This window comes from Cylas formicarius, unplaced genomic scaffold (genome assembly GCF_029955315.1).
Source record: "Cylas formicarius isolate icCylForm1 unplaced genomic scaffold, icCylForm1.1 PGA_scaffold_2__14_contigs__length_35257938, whole genome shotgun sequence".
Lineage (NCBI taxonomy): Eukaryota > Metazoa > Arthropoda > Insecta > Coleoptera > Brentidae > Cylas > Cylas formicarius.
The window spans coordinates 19,453,484-19,470,869 of NW_026844319.1; positions in this window are offsets into that span (position 1 = coordinate 19,453,484).

The window sequence follows — 17,386 nt, forward strand, 5'->3', positions numbered from 1 at the left end:
ACAAACAAGGGGATTCCTTACACGCTAATATTTTTTGTTTTGCGCAACAAAGGTGTATCCTTCGCGACCACTTTGCCCACTCGAATCGGCAGCTATATCGGAAACCTTTCTAAAGAACCCACATTGTGTTGTAACGTGCTTTTAAGAATCCTCACATTTACAAAGAACACAGCTTCCACATACACATTTCCACTAATAGCACCATTTAGCGGCGGGATGACCGCGTATCGAATAGCTTTTCTTTTTGAGTCACAATTTCCTCTACGTAGTCTTAAAATGCCGCGACATTTTATGAAAATAGATAAGGGGTGTTTTTTTCGATGTATAGAACTTTAAGTTGCAATAAAACAACGATGGATTATTCGATTGACATGAATTTTATTTATCTTGTGGCATTAAATTTTAAATATGATTTCTGGCATATGAGCGCCACAGCTGGCGCGGATGTAGTCCAATCTGGACGTCCAATTCTCGATGACTTTTTCCAACATTTGTGGCCGTATATCGGCAACAATACGGCGAATGTTGTCTTCCAAATGGTCAAGCGTTTGTGGCTTATCCGCATAGACCAATGACTTACATAGCCCCACAGAAAGTAGTCTAGCGGTGTTAAATCACAAGATCTTGGAGGCTAATTCACAGGTCTAAAACGTGAAATTAGGCGGTCACCAAACCTGTCTTTCAATAAATCGATTGTGGCACGAGCTGTGTGACATGTTGCGCCGTCTTGTTGAAACCACATTTCCTGGACATCATGGTTAATCAATTCAGGATTGAAAGAGTTAGTAATCATAGCTCTATACCTATACCCATTGACTGTAACGTTCTGGCCATCATCGTTTTTGAAGAAGTACATACCAATGATTCCACCAGCCCATAAAGCGCACCAAAGAATCAGTTTTTCTGGATGTAACGGTGTTTCGGCATACACTTGAGGATTAGCTTCGCTCCAAATGCCGCAGTTTTGTTTGTTGACGTAGCCATTCAACCAGAAGTGCGCTTCATCGCTAAACAAAATTCGCTTATGAAAATCGGGAACAACGGCAATCTCATTTTGGGCCCATTCGACGAATCTACGCCGTACTTGATGATCGTTGTTTGGCTTCAATTCTTGCACGAGTTGGATTTTGTAAGCACGTAAACCAAGATCCTTCCCCAAAATCTTCCATAAAGTGGATGGACACAGATCCAATTCCTGTGCTCGATGGCGGATGGACTCATTCGGATCTTCCTCAATGCTACGCTCTACAGCAGCAATAGCTTCTTCTGTACGTACCGTACGGCGTCTCTGGGGATGCGAGTTATCAATAAGAGTAAACGTGGTGTAAAAACGTTCCATGGTTAATCGAATTGACTGCTCTGATGGAAGATTTTGTCGACGATAAAATAGACGTAGTGCACGATACGTATTCCGCACAGAAGCATTATTTTCGAAATAAAATTGCACTATTTGCAAGCGTTGTTCAGGCGTGAGTCTATTCATAATGATTTGCCAAATCAAACTGAGAATAGATCACTTGACAGCTGTTAAATCGGTCGCCATCTTGAACAGTAATGCCAACTTAAAGTTCTATACATCGAAAAAAAACACCCATTAGTTTTGATTTGGAGACAATACAGGGGATGATAAAACGCGGTAACGTGTAGAGAAAATTGGTAGTTTGTGGAGACAAAATATTCAATAAATTTTTGTGGTTAATTTTATATAACAATACTTATTTTACGAGGTGTGGAACGGAAACTATGGGGTCGGCAACATTGGCAGTACAAACACGGATTTATGTGAACCTTTTATTGAAACAAGGTTTTTCATGGCAATTGCCATATAAAGATAACCAATATTATCTTAAGTCTCAAACACACAAAAAGTACCATATTTGCTAACGCCCGTGTGATAAACCGATAACATTTTATAATAATAAATGTGAATCTCGGTTTTATGACTGCAAGCCACGGGAATAATGGACAATTGGGCTTCTACAATAATTCATGGGCCTTTAATTTCGTGTGGGCTGTTTTTTAATGCATTTAAGATAGCTCCGATTAATACAAAATATCTGCTTTATACATTACGAACGATAATATGAATCTCATTAGAAGATATTGCTCTTGTGTCATTTTCCTCAAACCACACATCACAATAACAAATAGGGGAATGACAAATAAAGTCACTACTGTGAATAAATACTCTAGTGAAGGTATAATATGCTGAATGGCGTTCATCGCAGGGAGAAATGGGGCATAAAATATCTTGGTCTTAGACCTGATGATGATATGTCCATCTTTTTGCCATCCTCTCGACTCATCAGGCGGTAAAAAAATTTTAGACTACTACGCAGGGTGACTGCTGACCATCTCTAGAGGATAGTCCTATATTCTGTGACGTCACCAACTGCTAATTAAGTAATGTCAATAAGATCAAAGCTTCGGGAGCTGAAAAGGACAATGACGGAATGGATGAAATTGCTGAGACTGAATTTAAAAATATGATGTTTGAGGTGTACAAAGTTATGATTTTACATTTGTGCCAAATATGGTTGTAACATTTATTCATAATACATACAATTCTTTGTTTGTATATAAAAAAACAAAAATCATATACGAAAGATTTCATTGAAAAGTGGTATATAATGTGTTACCAATTTAAGAACTGCCCATTGTTCTTATGGTAATTTGGTTAGTTTTGTCCATATTGTGAAGTAAAATCCAAGGTAGGAACGCTATAATGAGAAAACGCTGTTAGAAAAACGAAGGAACCTTCATGAAAATTAAAGAACAGTATTAGCAATTTAATAGTTCTTGGTGTTACCTTATTTCACATAAACCTCAATTTTGTCGACTCCATTTTTAATCTACTTTAATTTTTTTTATTTTAATTATTATTTACTTACCATAATTTTTTCATGGATCTGCAAAAAAGTACCGTTTTGTATTGATTTTAATACTTTACTATTCCACTTTTAGTAATATATACTACATCCCTAATCGAAAATTATATGAAACAACGCAGAAATGAAGTATAAAAAAACATAAACAATATTGTGTCGCAAGTAATTCGGTTCCTGTAATTAAAGGCCAGCTGCCAAATAATTGAACCTTTTTTGAGTCGCCGTTTTGTATAAATAATAAAATCCTGTCTGGAACTGGAACCGAGAGGCCCTCGTTACGCCATTGTAAAATGTATTCGGGAAATATTTACTTATCCCGTAGGACCCGGTTTCCGGTGCAAGCGGATCCCGGTGAACATTTTAACGATTCTGACCTGTAGACTCCTAATGGAGCTCTTAAAAAATTGCAGCTCCGGGTTTGTGCAGAACGTCGCGAAATGGAAAAGTGCACGAGTAGGAATTCTATGCAAATATCTATAAAAAAATTAAACGGTTTGTCCGCTAGCGAAAAGAAAGAAAATCTATGACTGAGTTTTGTATTCCCGTCGGGCGCTAGAGATCTTTTACACATGGTGATTCGTAACTCCTCCGCCATAACTGTGGGGGCAAATTTCCCAATTTATTTAGATATACTTAATATTAAGTATTTCAAACAACAATAATCATCATTAAGTCTTTATCCATATATATATATATATATATATATATATATATATATATATATATATATATATATATATATATATATATATATATATATATATATATATATATATATATATATATATATATATATATATATATATATATAGGATGGTAAATTGGTTAAGGACTATTCTTTCAGCATTTCAGGATTTTTCTGATAGTAAAGTAAGTTACGATGAACCGAATAGTCAGTAATGACTCCTCCTGCGAATAATTGATTAAATAAATAAATAAAATATATAATAATTTAAATTCCTCTTTTCTCGTTCCAAACGCGCGTTAGCCAAGTTTCGCATCTTGTAAAAAAATAATAAACCCTCTGCGACGACGCGTATCTAGCTCATTAACCGAAAAGCCTGGTAAGTTATTTATTGTCATTTATTCTTCCAACTAAGGATTTCTTTTCTATAAAATAAATATTTTGTTTATTTTCGGGTTCTGCCCCAACAATAATGACATACAGATACAATAATATTGTTTTAAAAACTTAAAGATTGTTGCAGTTAAAGTCGAATAAAACACTAAATCAGCTTGGAGAACAGTCTTTCAAGACTACGTATTTGACATTTCCTCCATAAAGTAGTTTCAAATTCAAGACTCGAGTACTTATTTTCAGAACTTTGATCCAATGATTTTTGCCACGCTGGAGCATTAAGAAATCATATTTGCTTTTTGAGGAGTCAGTACCATTTTGTTCTGGGTACACCACGCTCTAATCTGGTCTTTGGCTTCTTAGGTCATATTTGAGATAGTATCCGACTAGCTAAGAAACATTAGCTGCAAAAAGTGTTACAAACGCATTTTTTTGACAAAGTCGGGACAATTTTTATATATACAATGAATAACACCATTAATTAACTATCGATTTATGAACCTACCTGTTTATAAAATTATCAAACAAATTGAGTTGAACAAGAAAGTAATTTTTGCCCGAATAGTGGTTTTACCTTTCCAGTGTAGATTATAGGATGCCCTATTCTAAAATAATCAATTATACAGCGTCAATCACCACTTTAAGACGCCAACTTTAGTGTTAGCGGTCCTGAGCCCCTTCGAACGTCTTTGATCCTTTAGTCATAGGTTTAGGGGCAAATAGATATTTTCAGTAAAGTTTAGCCACGAATGGCATTTGCTAGTTCTCATGGTCACGTTACAAATCACTCAGTGAATGTATCCGTGCTCTGTTGCAAAACTGCATTGATAAACCTAAAGTGTGGTTTTCAATTTTGCATAATATGCAACTTGCAACTTTGTCGGAATTTTTAATATTGCTATCAACTTCTTAGTTACAAGGAGTTCAACATAACTAGAAAATTGGAACTTAAAGATAAGCAATCCAAAGCTTCCGAACTTAAATGCACCACTTAAAAATTATCTACTATTTAATATATTTTGTAATCTGTGAAACAAATAAATTTTACATCATACCTCTAAATATTATTATATATGGTCTTGCACATTTAATTTTAATGAGTTCGAATATTAATAAAGCTCTTTAGCGGAATTTTTATGAGCGTAAAGAATCATTAACAACCACTAAAACACTACTTAACAAAGTGATCAAAGACTCAGAAGCGAATAATGTAAATTCCTTTCTTCAATACAAATTATATGGATAAAACGGCAAGTCCTTAACGTTTTCCATTTAGTAGAAATTAATTTGTTTTTTTTTATTAAATACTTTTTAATAAATAATTATAATTATTACATATAACATTATAAATAGGGGAGAGTGAGTTACCCTGGGGCATAACAGACCCCTCAAAATTTTTGGATTTTTTTCTAAATAAATTTCCCGAGATATTCCTGATTTTTTCGAAAAAAAATATTTCCAAAATACTTGATCTAAAGAAATGAATTTGATGTTAAAAAACGGCGTGCTAGTAGTACAGGTTGACGATATACTAGTAGAAGTTGATGGAGTATTCATAGAGGTCAATGATGTACTAGGATTGGTCGATGATGTATCAGTACCAGTTTTTTTAATAAATCACTCAAACTTTAAGTTAATTCTTGTAATGACTCATATACTTGTTTCCTTTTCATAACATGATGATACAGGCTTCATGAAACATACATCTAAAAGTTGTAACCGATGAGTACAGAGGCGGCAAGCAGAGCATGATAAGGTGGTGATCATGAGCATAATTTAAAATTTCTAAATTATTGGTGACCATCTAATATGAGGAGAACAGGATCTTCCGCAATTGGTTTTAAGTGAATAATAAACCACTCTATGCAATATCTGAAGGATGACAAACTCTCCTACTTCATGGTAATATGTTATTTAATAAAACAGTCTTCATTCGCTGACGAGGAAAAATGAAAAGTGGAGGTAAAAGTGCACCCGATGCTGAAATGCTCAGTTCTACTGTGACTTTTTTCCACGTTCAGCTGATATTACAATTCCAACCTGTTTTTTTCCTTTTTCGGCAACGATTATACCGTGTGTTTTTGTTCCAATGATTCGTAGCAGCAGCTCGAAAAAATTCTGAACCAACCGTCTAGACCCAAAAACAATTTTTTTTAGAAGCTAAGTTAGTTAAAAATAAATCGACTTGATGGTTAAAGGTACAAAAAATGTAAAAAAGCTTAAGTGGACCGTCTTGCCCCACCCTCCCTTATAAATTAAAATTTAGTTCACAAAAATATCAAATATACAAAAATTTGGAAAACAAGCCTTATAAATTGGGAAGTTAATTTGCTGAGAGCGTTTCATTTATTTAAACCATCTCGAATTGCGTCTGAGATGAAGTTCGTGTCGACAATTATAGTTAATTAGGCTAATCTAATTGAAAAGTTCCTAATTTCTTGGAGAGTAAATATTTTAGGGGGTTGTAATTCGAGTCCGCTTTTGGTATATATATCTTTAGAAACTGTCAGCCAACTCGGGGCAAATATTTAAAACGAATACAATTTTTATAGTCAAAAGGTGCTTTTTAATAATTAAATTGAAAACTTTGGATTTCATAAAACTTTGTTCGTTTTTGTCGGTTGCTTTTTATAACAAGAGGTTAGATAAGAGGATGCGATTAAAGTTGCTTCAGTGATAGTTCAGTAGTAATTTTTTGTGACCTGCATTATGCAAGTGTCTTTCCTTGGTTCATGTTTTCATTTTGAGTCAGAATTTGAAATTACACCAGACATGAGAAAAGTACAATAAGTAGAGTAGTAGTAGTAAAAAATAGGATAACATGTTGGTGACAATATTTATAACTTTCTTATATCTATGAACAGACCATACCGGCTGCTGCAGAAACTCTTAATTTTCGATTGTATTTTTGAAAATAAAGATTTTAAAAAGTCATCTCGTCTTCGTTTGAACATAATTTGCTGGAATGTAATAGCATATCATGCGAGTGGCTGAAGTAGCTTTTGGTTATATTTTTGAAAAACTGCACAAATACGCTGAGTGACGTGTGACTTGACTATCAGAAATGCCAAACATCCCAATGGTTCGCGACCGTGGTTGAGGAAGGAAGGATCATTTGAATAAACGAGCATAAACCTTCGTAATTGAATGAAAATGTACGGCCGAACCTTTTTATCCAACGACACACGATTAGACTTTTATAGGGATGTTTTTCTTCAGATAATCGTAAATTATCCAATAGCTCGCACGCACACGACAACAATGGACAATTGCTCTGCTAAGTGGTCAGCGACGTTGGCCGTGTTCCGTCTTCGCGACTATTCACTTCTCGCCGTTTATCGCTTTTTCTTTTGTGCCCCGAGGTCCATTTCTATCACATGTAGACCCCCCTAATGGTTATAAATGCCCCGAGGAACAAATAAAGGGAAAAAAACGGCCGAGCGATATAGGGAAGTGCATCAAAACATTAGCAGGACCTATTAGGGACAGCTCATTATTTTCGTACTACACGATAATGTTTCCGGGCGGAGAAATATATACGGCACCGGGTAAAATTAATTTTTGGTCCTCGTGGAAGAATAAATGACAATAAATAACTTACCAGGCTTTTCGGTTAATGAGCTAGATACGCGTCGTCGCAGAGGGTTTATTATTTTTTTACAAGATGCGAAACTTGGCTAACGCGCGTTTGGAACGAGAAAAGAGGAATTTAAATTATTATATATTTTATTTATTTATTTAATCAATTATTCGCAGGAGGAGTCATTACTGACTATTCGGTTCATCGTAACTTACTTTACTATCAGAAAAATCCTGAAATGCTGAAAGAATAGTCCTTAACCAATTTACCATCCTATATATATATATATATATATATATATATATATATATATATATATATATATATATATATATATATATATATATATATATATATATATATATATATATATATATATATATATATATATATATATATATATATATATATATATATATATATATATATATATATATATATATATATATATATAGGATGGTAAATTGGTTAAGGACTATTCTTTCAGCATTTCAGGATTTTTCTGATAGTAAAGTAAGTTACGATGAACCGAATAGTCAGTAATGACTCCTCCTGCGAATAATTGATTAAATAAATAAATAAAATATATAATAATTTAAATTCCTCTTTTCTCGTTCCAAACGCGCGTTAGCCAAGTTTCGCATCTTGTAAAAAAATAATAAACCCTCTGCGACGACGCGTATCTAGCTCATTAACCGAAAAGCCTGGTAAGTTATTTATTGTCATTTATTCTTCCACGAGGACCAAAAATTAATTTTACCCGGTGCCGTATATATTTCTCCGCCCGGAAACATTATCGTGTAGTACGAAAATAATGAGCTGTCCCTAATAGGTCCTGCTAATGTTTTGATGCACTTCCCTATATCGCTCGGCCGTTTTTTTCCCTTTATTTGTTCCTCGGGGCATTTATAACCATTAGGGGGGTCTACATGTGATAGAAATGGACCTCGGGGCACAAAAGAAAAAGCGATAAACGGCGAGAAGTGAATAGTCGCGAAGACGGAACACGGCCAACGTCGCTGACCACTTAGCAGAGCAATTGTCCATTGTTGTCGTGTGCGTGCGAGCTATTGGATAATTTACGATTATCTGAAGAAAAACATCCCTATAAAAGTCTAATCGTGTGTCGTTGGATAAAAAGGTTCGGCCGTACATTTTCATTCAATTACGAAGGTTTATGCTCGTTTATTCAAATGATCCTTCCTTCCTCAACCACGGTCGCGAACCATTGGGATGTTTGGCATTTCTGATAGTCAAGTCACACGTCACTCAGCGTATTTGTGCAGTTTTTCAAAAATATAACCAAAAGCTACTTCAGCCACTCGCATGATATGCTATTACATTCCAGCAAATTATGTTCAAACGAAGACGAGATGACTTTTTAAAATCTTTATTTTCAAAAATACAATCGAAAATTAAGAGTTTCTGCAGCAGCCGGTATGGTCTGTTCATAGATATAAGAAAGTTATAAATATTGTCACCAACATGTTATCCTATTTTTTACTACTACTACTCTACTTATTGTACTTTTCTCATGTCTGGTGTAATTTCAAATTCTGACTCAAAATGAAAACATGAACCAAGGAAAGACACTTGCATAATGCAGGTCACAAAAAATTACTACTGAACTATCACTGAAGCAACTTTAATCGCATCCTCTTATCTAACCTCTTGTTATAAAAAGCAACCGACAAAAACGAACAAAGTTTTATGAAATCCAAAGTTTTCAATTTAATTATTAAAAAGCACCTTTTGACTATAAAAATTGTATTCGTTTTAAATATTTGCCCCGAGTTGGCTGACAGTTTCTAAAGATATATATACCAAAAGCGGACTCGAATTACAACCCCCTAAAATATTTACTCTCCAAGAAATTAGGAACTTTTCAATTAGATTAGCCTAATTAACTATAATTGTCGACACGAACTTCATCTCAGACGCAATTCGAGATGGTTTAAATAAATGAAACGCTCTCAGCAAATTAACTTCCCAATTTATAAGGCTTGTTTTCCAAATTTTTGTATATTTGATATTTTTGTGAACTAAATTTTAATTTATAAGGGAGGGTGGGGCAAGACGGTCCACTTAAGCTTTTTTACATTTTTTGTACCTTTAACCATCAAGTCGATTTATTTTTAACTAACTTAGCTTCTAAAAAAAATTGTTTTTGGGTCTAGACGGTTGGTTCAGAATTTTTTCGAGCTGCTGCTACGAATCATTGGAACAAAAACACACGGTATAATCGTTGCCGAAAAAGGAAAAAAACAGGTTGGAATTGTAATATCAGCTGAACGTGGAAAAAAAGTCACAGTAGAACTGAGCATTTCAGCATCGGGTGCACTTTTACCTCCACTTTTCATTTTTCCTCGTCAGCGAATGAAGACTGTTTTATTAAATAACATATTACCATGAAGTAGGAGAGTTTGTCATCCTTCAGATATTGCATAGAGTGGTTTATTATTCACTTAAAACCAATTGCGGAAGATCCTGTTCTCCTCATATTAGATGGTCACCAATAATTTAGAAATTTTAAATTATGCTCATGATCACCACCTTATCATGCTCTGCTTGCCGCCTCTGTACTCATCGGTTACAACTTTTAGATGTATGTTTCATGAAGCCTGTATCATCATGTTATGAAAAGGAAACAAGTATATGAGTCATTACAAGAATTAACTTAAAGTTTGAGTGATTTATTAAAAAAACTGGTACTGATACATCATCGACCAATCCTAGTACATCATTGACCTCTATGAATACTCCATCAACTTCTACTAGTATATCGTCAACCTGTACTACTAGCACGCCGTTTTTTAAACATCAAATTCATTTCTTTAGATCAAGTATTTTGGAAATATTTTTTTTCGAAAAAATCAGGAATATCTCGGGAAATTTATTTAGAAAAAAATCCAAAAATTTTGAGGGGTCTGTTATGCCCCAGGGTAACTCACTCTCCCCTATTTATAATGTTATATGTAATAATTATAATTATTTATTAAAAAGTATTTAATAAAAAAAAACAAATTAATTTCTACTAAATGGAAAACGTTAAGGACTTGCCGTTTTATCCATATAATTTGTATTGAAGAAAGGAATTTACATTATTCGCTTCTGAGTCTTTGATCACTTTGTTAAGTAGTGTTTTAGTGGTTGTTAATGATTCTTTACGCTCATAAAAATTCCGCTAAAGAGCTTTATTAATATTCGAACTCATTAAAATTAAATGTGCAAGACCATATATAATAATATTTAGAGGTATGATGTAAAATTTATTTGTTTCACAGATTACAAAATATATTAAATAGTAGATAATTTTTAAGTGGTGCATTTAAGTTCGGAAGCTTTGGATTGCTTATCTTTAAGTTCCAATTTTCTAGTTATGTTGAACTCCTTGTAACTAAGAAGTTGATAGCAATATTAAAAATTCCGACAAAGTTGCAAGTTGCATATTATGCAAAATTGAAAACCACACTTTAGGTTTATCAATGCAGTTTTGCAACAGAGCACGGATACATTCACTGAGTGATTTGTAACGTGACCATGAGAACTAGCAAATGCCATTCGTGGCTAAACTTTACTGAAAATATCTATTTGCCCCTAAACCTATGACTAAAGGATCAAAGACGTTCGAAGGGGCTCAGGACCGCTAACACTAAAGTTGGCGTCTTAAAGTGGTGATTGACGCTGTATAATTGATTATTTTAGAATAGGGCATCCTATAATCTACACTGGAAAGGTAAAACCACTATTCGGGCAAAAATTACTTTCTTGTTCAACTCAATTTGTTTGATAATTTTATAAACAGGTAGGTTCATAAATCGATAGTTAATTAATGTTGTTATTCATTGTATATATAAAAATTGTCCCGACTTTGTCAAAAAAATGCGTTTGTAACACTTTTTGCAGCTAATGTTTCTTAGCTAGTCGGATACTATCTCAAATATGACCTAAGAAGCCAAAGACCAGATTAGAGCGTGGTGTACCCAGAACAAAATGGTACTGACTCCTCAAAAAGCAAATATGATTTCTTAATGCTCCAGCGTGGCAAAAATCATTGGATCAAAGTTCTGAAAATAAGTACTCGAGTCTTGAATTTGAAACTACTTTATGGAGGAAATGTCAAATACGTAGTCTTGAAAGACTGTTCTCCAAGCTGATTTAGTGTTTTATTCGACTTTAACTGCAACAATCTTTAAGTTTTTAAAACAATATTATTGTATCTGTATGTCATTATTGTTGGGGCAGAACCCGAAAATAAACAAAATATTTATTTTATAGAAAAGAAATCCTTAGTTGGGGTGGCAAATTGAATCAGTACATTTTACTAACAAATTTAAGGGAATATCAGAGACTGAGGATGGAGGAGAAGCAGTGTTGAATCTGGGTCAAGAATCAACAATTTCAACTTTCAGTACGACAAAAGTACAAGAAAAAAAAACAAATAAAGTTACACAAGAGGAGGTAGAAGTTTTGCATTGTGTTTGTAAATAGCACTGTTAATGGACAAATAACGACTATGTGTTATTTATTATTATTATTTTTACACCTTGATCATATGAATATGGAGAAATCACATTTGCTCAGAAAATATTCTGCACACATCATACACATATTAGAAGCTTCTAAATACATAAAGTATAACTAATGTGGCTAGATAATTTGTACGCAACCCGTTTCGCAAATCTGTTATCTAAAAACAATTCGTAAAGTTGTTATTTGTCATTATTAGTGTCACTCAATGTAATGTCACTTCTTGTGTTAGGTTTTTATTTTTTTAGATATATTAATTTTTCCAGCAAAGACTCCGGTAAAATATAAATTATTTTGTGAATTTTTGTAAGCAGCTTTCAGTAATTAATTTTGTTGACAGTTGCTCTTTTGTTAGGGCAAGCCAGTACCTGCCACCAGAATGTGGTTCCAGTAAATTTGAAACAGTATTTTAATACTTTCCAGTGTCCATTTATTAATAAAAGTAGGATAAAGAAGATTTTTAGTTACATGTGTGATTCGCTTTATTAACTCTAACCTCCGTGTATGGACGCGCAGCTGAAGCAGAACGGACAGGGATGCGTGTTAGGGAGAGAACCGCATGAGAGAAGCAATACAGACACCTCCGCGTAGACCGGGTCTACTAGTTCCCTGAGTATTGAACGGGGTTATCATTCGACGCTCTTACATAGGAAACTTTGGTTCTTCGAGTAGGATTTGCATTCATTCTTAAAATAACCTGAACGTAAACATGCGTATTTGTAAAATCCTTCTCCGGATTATATTCTAAGTAGGTTTTTGAATGACTCTGCAAAAATAGGAATTATATTTATAATATAATTATTATTATATTTAAAATATAATAATTATTATAATTGTAAATGTAATTATTAATAATTCAAAATGTTTACCGACATGCCCATCATTCTAGATTATTTATTCTGCTATTACCTGATTCAGACGAAAGATATTGCCGCTAAAACCTGTTTACTTCCTTCTCTTAGATAGTCTTCATCGACTTTTCCCCAGATTTAAAGCAGGTGATATTCATTATTTTATTGCCTTTTGCTTATCCATCACATTTCGTTAAACATCTCCCTCTGTCGTAACGCAAGGTTATGCCGTTGAGAAATCCGAGAAACGATGTCGGGAATAAAACAAAAAAAAGTGAAGGAAACGTCTGACGTTATTTGCTCGAGTGGAAATTCTTGTAAGGCTGTTAATAATAGTTTCGGCACTTTCTTATTTACTGTCAGCGCTCTTTCGTACGCCTCGGGAAGTTCCTAACGTTGCCAGTTACACATCGATATAAGTTGAGGAAAACTATCAAAATACGATGTATCGCACAAATCGGATTTCCTTCTTAAGTTAATAAGTTCGACGCATCCTTTGCGACTAATTAGTTCAAGCCACGCAAATGAATAATAATTTTAGAAAATGTAGTTGTCAATTTTTGTATATTCCGTAATTGGTGAGTAGTTTTTAGTAATGAAGTTATTTGAAGTGTCCATATATGACAATACAAATAGGATAAAAACTTTTTTTCCTACAGAGTTTTAAATATTCAATTTTTGGATGTATCACATAAATTAATTCCACTAATTCCGCTACCGTTTATAATTTTTTATAATAAACTGAACTTTCATTTTCCAATAAAATTTTGAGAATATTGCACAAAAATGATATAGAACTAAAAATTTATTATTAAAATTAAAATATGAAACACGGCGGTGGAAAAAGGCAAGTGATTTATTCTTTTAGATAAAATGATATAAACTTCTTTCTCTTTTCATTTGAACGTCTTCGTTTCAATATTCAGGGTGTCACAGTTAAAGTGCATTTTCATTCCTATATTCTGTGTGTTTTGAGATAACTTTCTGACATTTGTTTTTTTTTTCTAAGTACGGTTCCTGCATGAATTTTAGGTGGCGTGTTACGCTTTTTGTAATTAAGTTCATGAGTTAAAAATTCTCAAAAATAAGCAAGAAGAGGCGCTAGGATGTACAGATCCTCCAGAAATGAAGTCCTAACCCAAGCAAAAAAAAAAGAGAAAAGACAAAAATTGATGACTCCAGACAATTAAAAACTAGTGGAAGAACGTCGGAGTTTAAAATAGGACTAGCAAAATGCAGAAATGGCAACAATATTAAACAAACCCAAATGGCAAAATTATCACGGACGCTGAAAAGAAAATTAAAACTATGGAAGAAGTACATGGAAGAACTGCAAAGACCATATAGAAGAGCGACAGACAAAGAGAGGCAGACAGAAAACGGTTGTAGAAGTGGATGGGAAACATATCGATCATTATTTCAGTAAATATATATGAGCTACAATACCTGGGACGTGTAATGGGGGGAGACTTATTGCAACTAATATACGGGAAAATATAAATACCGAGCAGCGTGGAAAGAAGGAGCTATTCCTTGTTGAAAAACCTACAACACTGGTGTAGTTGCACAACAGATCAGCTACCTGGATCAGTTGTATCAAGAATATCTATAGGCATGATGATTGCCAACTTTCGCAACGAATCACTTAAAAATGATTTGAATGAAAAACAACTACTTCGGCTGCTGATTTTGTTGTAATTTTTTTTTGCAGATTTTATTTAGAGCCAGTAACAGGGATATATTCTTTTGTCATATATATTCGTTCCTTAATTTTTCTAAACGTTTGGATTTTTTGGGTGCAATCGTTTAGCATTCTCCCACGTATATAGATTTGTGTTGTAATGCTATCACGCCGTTGCTATGCCTATTTGAATCGAGTTCACTGCATTTAATACGCATTACAGTTTTCGGTATGCGCTATACAAGAAAAATATTAAAAAATAAATCACAGTTTGACGTCATTTGTCAACCCTGGAACCGCAGTTCATATTGCCGCCACTGCACACCGCGTAGTTAAATTTGATTAAATCGGAATATATATATATATATATATATATATATATATATATATATATATATATATATTTATCGTCTGGAACGTTCTATTCACCCCACATGTATGGATGGCGTGTATGACGACCCTGACAATAACATATGACGCAAAAACAATGACCGCGTTGATCTGGCGACACGGGGTTGCGAAATGGAGTGCATCGCTCGAATCCGGTAAAAAAAAAGACAAATCGCTCGAAGGCGTGCGGCCGGATAGAGCGAGAGATGACTGCAATACTGCAACCGTCCGAAGCGAAACAAATAAATCACTACAGGAAACTGACGCTCAAACGAACGCTTAACCCCTCAATGACAAAGGCCAAAGTGTTATATTTTTCATACGAAGTGATATACAGGGCATTACGGAATGAACGGAGAAAATTTAGAAGTAGACATTTCAAAAGAAGATGGAAAATATGGAAAAGTTCAAAGACACGTATTTTACATTATCCGATCCATATTTATGGGATATTTTTTCATATTTTTAGAAGCAGAATCTGCCTTCAAATTTGCTTTTAAATATTCCCCGTATAATTTCGCCAAACAAAATTCACCGGGTAAAGTTTATTTATAGATTCCATTTTTAGCGTTACTAAAGAGCATATATCCTAGGCATAGTGTGACAAATAAAGACAGTCGTTTAGTGTTAACTTTCATGTAAGAAACTGTGGTTGGTGTGAACTTGACTGAATTTAAAATTAATGGATTGGCAGTTCCGTGGGTTCAATTTATTCTTGATAACATTTTAATTGACTGTAGCTTTTTTGGTTTTAGAGATATCGAGGTAAACATAAAAACAAAATGTAGGGTTAGTAACCAAATTTTGTTTTCAAGTGACGTATAAAACACCATCAATTGTCTGACATATAAGCCTCAATCATTTTTTTTAATGGAACAACCTGTATATTATATAAGGTTGTTCGGAAAGTCATTTCGTTTTTTCCCGTCAGAGGACTTAATTACGTTTTTTCGAAACCAACTTCACACTTAAGCCGCATAACCATTATATGTCTTGAGAGCTGATATTGCGAGGCTTGTGTGTGAAAAAGTTCTATTAATTCTACGCAGTAGTTTTTGGTTGGTGCCCTTTTAAATATGGAGAGCAATAAGCAGCATTTTCGTCATATTTTACTTTTTTACTTCAGAAAAGGTAAAAATGCTATCCAAGCGAGAAAAAAATTGACGGATGTGTATGGAGAAGGCGTGTTAACAGTACGCCAGTGCCAGAACTGGTTTGCAAAATTTCGATCCGGCAATTTTGATGTCGAAGATGCACCACGGTCTGGAGGCCGGTCGAAGCTGACAAAGATGCGATAAAGGCATTAGTTGATGCAAATCGGCGAATAACCACACGAGAGATCGGTGAGAGATTAAATTTGTCGAATTCGACTGTTTATGGCCATTTGAAAGGCACGGGCTTAACCTCGAAGCTCGATGTGTGGGTGCCCCATGTCCTTACGGACCGAAATTTGTGTCGTCGCGTTGACGTGTGTGATTTGCTCCTCAAACGTCAAGAAAATGATCCATTTTTGAAGCGGATTATTACTGGGGACGAAAAATGGGTTGTATACAACAATGTTAAACGCAAGAGGTCATGGAGCAGAAAAGATGAACCGGCTCAAAGCGTGTCAAAAGCCAACATTCACCAAAAAAAGGTGATGCTCTCCGTTTGGTGGGATGTCAAAGGAATCGTTTTTTTTGAGGTTTTGCGGGACAATACAACGATTAATTCAGAAGTCTATTGTCATCAACTGGACAAATTGAATGATTCACTTAAAGAGAAGAGGCCCGAATTAATCAACAGGAAGGGTGTAGTGTTCCACCAGGATAATGCGAGACCTCACACAAGTTTGGTCACTCGCCAAAAACTTTTACAGCTTGAATGGGACATACTGCAACATCCACCATATTCTCCAGATCTGGCGAATTCCGACTACTATTTGTTCCGGTCCCTGCAAAATTTTTTGGATGGCAAAACCTTTACCTCAAATGAAGATGTCAAAAACCACCTGAACCAGTTTTTTGCCAGCAAGGACCAAAACTTTTATGAGAGGGGAATTATGTTACTGCCAGAAAGATGGCAAAAGGTGTTGGACCAGAATGGCCAATATATAATTTAATAAAATATTTATTCATTATACGAAAACTGTCTTTCATGTTCCCCAAAAAAAAAACGAAATGACTTTCCGAACAACCCAATATATGTGCTTAATAGAATATCTTATTTCGATTACAATAATGTAACACGCTTTGTATTTTATTACACTGGTTTTTGACAAATCAGCAAAAACATGGAATTTTTATATGATTTCAAAGAATTCCCTGACTGTCAAATAAAAATATGTTTATTTGACATATTAGTAAACAACGTTGATGTTTGATTTATTGTCTAAGTCATTATTGTTAA